The 5,814-nt window shown below is 34.8% G+C and overlaps 1 protein-coding gene across 4 annotated transcripts in view; it reads right to left on the minus strand.

Moving 5' to 3' along the window:
* Positions 1-4,810, minus strand: part of LOC117103977 (catenin beta-like) — a 28,832-nt gene extending 24,022 nt beyond the window's left edge. For 2 of the 4 annotated variants that reach the window (XM_033244627.1, XM_033244624.1), the window contains exon 1: positions 4,655-4,810. The gene's annotated coding sequence lies outside the window, so the exon portion shown is untranslated. The remainder of the gene's footprint in view (positions 1-4,654) is intronic. The other 2 variants (XM_033244628.1, XM_033244625.1) reach the window with 2 other exon arrangements.
* Between the last annotated feature and the right edge of the window lie 1,004 nt (positions 4,811-5,814).

Consider the following 5,814-nt stretch of genomic DNA (forward strand, 5'->3'; position numbering starts at 1 on the left):
TCCGTTGGTTGTAAAATTACCGAATGTCACATGGAAAACCCAATGGAAAATAAAACTTAGCCAGGAGCATTAGACGTCATAGTGCGCGCCAATCAGAACACAGTAAAGTGTGTTAAAGGTTAAACCTCGTGGCAAATGTTGAAAAGCTGTGAGCAACAGTGAGTAAAAAACGGAGTAAATGCGGTCGAGCATGACTAGCCTTCATTCGGCAAGGTAGTGATTTCTATACTTCCATTTAGTATTGGATCGCTTTGCAGGTTGTTCTGCTTCAAATTATGGTAAACAATAAACAACGTGACCTGTAGAAATCATAAAAATTTGTACATGATTTGTCATCAGTATTATTTAAAAGAAGAAAATTCCTACTACCAGAACAATAATATCAGATCAAAAGTTTACCAGTATAACTCTGTCTGCTCTCCTTCTCTATCGGAGAAAATGTAGGCCGTACGTAAGCCTAAACGACATCAAAATTCGAACATACTGAATGCCCACTAGGTAGCGAACTAAACGCAGTTTTAAAACATGATCGATTTAATAATAAGGTAGGATATAACAAAACAATAAAGTTCTAACATTGTTTATTAGTAAATTGCAACATTGCTTACGTGTTGAAAGCTGGTAAACTATATTTCAATATTGTTTACGCATTGTTTATCAGCCCGACGATCCAGCCTACGATCAAAATAACAATGACCTTCGTATTGGTTCGTAGCTACGTTCAAAACGTACCTACGAGCATATTACGAGAGGTTACGAGCAGATACGAAGGGATAATTTGTGTCTGTACTGTATACCCCTTAGCTTCAATTAAAGATATACTCTGTTTTAAATAACAGATTTGAAAAAATCTAAATCAAGAAGTAAATTACTTAGTAATAGTAAAGAGACATTTAAGTTGAGAATCAAGATAATATATAACAATGTATAACACTGGCAAAATAGTACATTCACACATGAGTCATACAATGACCAATGTACAGTGAGGTAAAGTTCATCCCTGACTCAGACACAACCTGTTTGATGTTAATTGTATGTTTGTGTTGAAAATGGCATGAAACCACATTAGCCTCAAAATTGGGTTAGACAGCAGGAAAGGCCTGGTACCTTTATCCCCTTCCCCCACAAGATAAAGGCTACTCTTGTAAAGTAAATATATTTGTTCCTGCTTGATTCTTGTTCAATGTATTAATGTGATTTATTTCTATTACAATCAAACAACACACAGTAAGTGTGAAACTGAATAGCTTTGTGGTTAAGATGCTTGCCTTCCAATCCCAGTGTCCTGGGTTCAATTCCTGTCACAGTAATACGAAAAAATTTTGGCTTTTGATTTTACAAAATATTACAATATACAGTAGGTACATTTTCTGACTGTAGGCCTACAGTTAAATTGAGGTTATTCAACACTAAAATACTACCCATAGTTGTTATTCTAAAAAGCTCAACACTGAAATTCTTAAAAGTAGTGGCTATTGTTGTGATCAGCTCACTAATGTTATTCTTTGGGAGACACATTGCATGGGTCATATTCACATAATGTAGGTCAGGCTATTAAACACAAGGCAACATTTGACAATCAATGCACACAGTGTTTGATAAGAACAGGATGCTGAATACTATTTGTAGTATAGCCACACCAGTGTATAATACTTTGCATAGGGAATAAATCAAAAACTTGCTCAAAATTGTGTGAAAAAATTAAAAAGATTATTGGTATGCAAAATTGCAAACACTACAGCATTCACGTAGGACATCTGATAACATCAAAAACTAACCCAAAATTGTGAGGAAAATTCTTAAGATTATAAGCGTGCAGAATTGTAAACACTACACAGTTTTATTTTGAAACAGGCAAAGGACTTAATTTTTGCCAATTTTGTGCGGAAACTGCATACCCGCCAACATTCGAATATAAAAAATAGGGACGCTATTCATTGGTGCCACGCTCCCACCCCAAACAATTTGTAAGATGGTAATTATATACTGTAATTCCTATAAATTTGCTTTAAATAAAAAACAAAAGTTACTTAATTTCAAATGTACTGTTTATTTACCTCAAAACCAACACAAATATTTAAGTTACACTTTAATCAGTATGCCTACAGACTGCACCATGAAGGGCACGCACGGTATGTTGCTTGTTTCGCTGATCTCATAACGTTATTATTTAGCCTAGACGAATGACGATATCTCTGTTCCACATTGCCAGCTTCTTGTGTGTCATTAAACACATGCTAGCTCGATGCTTGGTCTTGTTTTTTTCAACAATACAGAAAACTCTCTCGCAGTCATAATTGCTTATGAAAGTTTGGGTAAAGACTGGCCTGCCGCGAGGCGCCTAGGCCTACTAAACTACAATTAAGGTGTTCTCTTACTTTGATGCTCATGTAAAGACTGATTTCTTCGCTGGAATATTGGTTATGATAGGCTATTGAATTGTAGGCAATTGTTGAAATGCATCTGCACCTCGCAAAACGATCATCATTTTCGTCTGTTCATGCACAAGGGAATTTCGGGTATAATTCCACCTCCCAAAATAAAAAATCAGGCCAATTTCGCGTTCATTGGGGGGGGGGGGGGAAAGGAAGTGAGGTTGGTTGGGATTATACCTGGGGAACTATGGACTAACATCCCCTTCATCACACTGGCAAGTAGTGGATTCTTCTTACAATTTAAAAATTGTTTGTTTTTTTTAAATTGTAAAAATAGGGACGTCTCCATTTTTTGGTGTTTTGACATCGGAAATTGGGACGATCCCGATTAAATCGGGGCGGTTGGCAGGTATGAAACTGGCCCAATTTTTTTAAATGTGCAGATGAAGTTCTTAGATTAAATTTTTGCATGGGGATATATTCTTATCAGGATTCTTACTGTCTGGACTTGTGCTAAAAACAGTACAAGGATGAATAAAAATGATAGTGTGAGGTCTGATGCATCATTTAGGTAGGTTTAATGAAACTTTGTGTGTAGCTTTCAAACAAGTGATATAGTATTAACTAATAAGCTAAATTTGCCACAAGCAACAGTTTACTCAACATTCGGAAAAACGGTTGAAGGTCACCTACCCCCAAAATGCTGAAAATCCAATTTATCTTTCATGCATGTACTGTATTTAATTAAAAGTATTTTAAAAGTGTCAGAAGGCCTGCGTATTGCTAAACTTTCAAACCCTATCAAAATCTCTTGATTATGATTGTATCTAGTAGTTTGTGGCTCACTTGTTATCTCAATAAAAAATTTAAGTTTAATGTTCATAACAATCTCTTTTTTGGGGTAAAATTTTGATTTTTTTTTTATAGAAAATATACCGCAAACCTCTAAAAACACACTGCAAACCCCATTTAAACCCCTTGATAGTGATTGAATCACGTAATATATGTCTCACTTGTTATCACAATAAAAAATTAAATAAGTTTAATGTTCATAAGAACCTATTTTTTTAGTTAAATGATGATTTTTTGTAAAAAATACCTGAAATACATCTGCAAACCTTCAAAAACACGACCAAAACCCCTTGATTGTGATTGTATCGTAGTTTAATACCCACCTGGTACCTCAATAAAACAAAACAAAACAAAAAAGTTTTTGGAGGTTTGCGGTGTATTATCAGGTTTTCTCACAAAAAAAATCAACATTTTACCCCAAAAATCGGTTGTTATGAACATAAAATTATGCTTTTTTTTTATTGACATACCAAGACAGCCTAATAATACATGCATGATACATTCATAATCAAAATTTGGATGGGGTTTGCAAGGTTTAATAGCGCTACCCAAAGGCCTCTGTACGCAGACATCGTCGTAAAATTGACACACTCAATTATTGGTAACAAAGAAGCAAATCATAAGTATTTTTGGTATTGTGATAGAGTTCCTTTTTGAAAATTCTGAAGAATTTGACAAAATTGGGTAGACCGGGAGATTGCATTTTTCCCAATTGAAATGGGAGAGTTGGAACTATGCTGACAGAGTAGATTTCAGAGTAAAGTTTAAAGTTAGGTCATGCCAGCTCCACTGCACTAATCAACACATCAGATTTACATAAAACCGTCAGAACAATAATATCCACAGCCTAGCTCTAAATGAATCTTTCATTCAATCAAGCCCTTTTGTCTCATTCACATCAACAATTTCCTTTGAAAAATACTGTATTAAAGGTAGAGCTGAGCTAAAGCAAGTTCAAAAACACATTTACGTTTGCTTTCGCCTAAGCCTACAGTAACACAAGTAGGCCTACGACGGTTCATAATCATGACACTGACAAGGCCGGGAACGCGAAGCCAAAGCTTATCAACACATATCGCCCACCTTGTGAGGCCTAGGTAGGTGACTAGCCTAGCTAGATAAACATGCATATTTTTCAATCAATGAATGCAAATACTACAGTCATTATCTCTCGAACTGAACACACCATTCACAGTAACGTAAAAAAAAGTATTGTCACAAGGATTATCAAACCAATTTAAGTGCAAATTTATTTCATTTTCAGCGCACTTTGGGCGTTGATTTTCAGAAACAAAATCACGATTACCTTCATCATCTCCCTTCCGGTATCTCGATTACTTTAGATTTGGAGTACACAAAACTTAACAAACCCGAGAAGTAATCCAAGTAAAGAAAGTCCACTAGGCATAAAATAACATGCTACTAACCTTAAGTAAAAGGCCTTGTGGACCTTGTTGATATATTAGTCTTTCAATGCAGAAAAGTTATTAATTACCTCGGATTCGTTATAATGAAGACACACTCACTACACCGTACCACCACTGCGACGCAACTGAAGAATCAAGATGGCGAACCTGATGTACATACGCGATAGCGTAACCGCAGATTATAATTCGCGATAAGAAATAGTTCCCCAAATTCATACATATTGTATTTCCCCTTTCATAGGTTTTTCCTCAGTATAAAGCTACGTATAAAACATACACATACTTTAATAATACTTATGTATTCAATGTAGAGTTATTAAATAGTTAAATTCTCTTAAATTATGTTGTAAGTATTGTGTAAGCGTACGACCAAGGAGAGTAAAACGGCTTTTTTAGTCATTGTAATGGAATGTCCATTCTTCTAACATATCAATGTTTTCGAAGACTAAATTGCATTTTCTTCTCATATTATTGCCACACTTTCAACACCGTATGGAAAAAGAGCCGAATAATCTAAAGAAATATTTATATTTAAGCAAGAAAACGCTTCAATTTGTTGATATACTGATTTGGATTCCCTTTAATTATAGAGGTCGCTGTTCATGATTATACTTTTGGTCAACAACCCTTTTTTACCTGCCGTATTGATAAGAAACGAAACCGGAACTATGAACTTTCTTATAATTAATCATGGTGTTAATTGTGTAATACTAGGCCTTATTATTGGACATTTCCGCCCCCAATCTTTAAAAGCATTTTCAATGATTTCTATTTTTTATTTAAAATGAGGTTACCGTCCAGCCACTGGCCAAGCCATCCCATATTTCCAATAATTGATTAGGCCATGGAGGAATAAAATAGAAAAATAAAAAATAAATAATATAATAAAATTAAATATTTTATTCCACCATGATTAGTTCCATATACATATTAGATTGCCACACACTAGATCTCAATATGCCAAAATTTTATGCAAGTGATCAGTTGTATGTTCAGTTAACACTGAAGAAAGTGCCAGGGACAACCGAAATATTTATGCTCGAATAAACATTATGTGCCAGAAATACATTAATCCTTGTTTTCTGTCTCACTACATATGATTGGACCGGAAAATACGTGGCCACATCGCATATCGATGCCTAATTTATATACATATACAT

Source organism: Anneissia japonica, unplaced genomic scaffold (assembly GCF_011630105.1).
Source record: "Anneissia japonica isolate Jap-2015-1 unplaced genomic scaffold, ASM1163010v1 scaffold342_len425065_cov216, whole genome shotgun sequence".
Classification (NCBI taxonomy): domain Eukaryota; kingdom Metazoa; phylum Echinodermata; class Crinoidea; order Comatulida; family Comatulidae; genus Anneissia; species Anneissia japonica.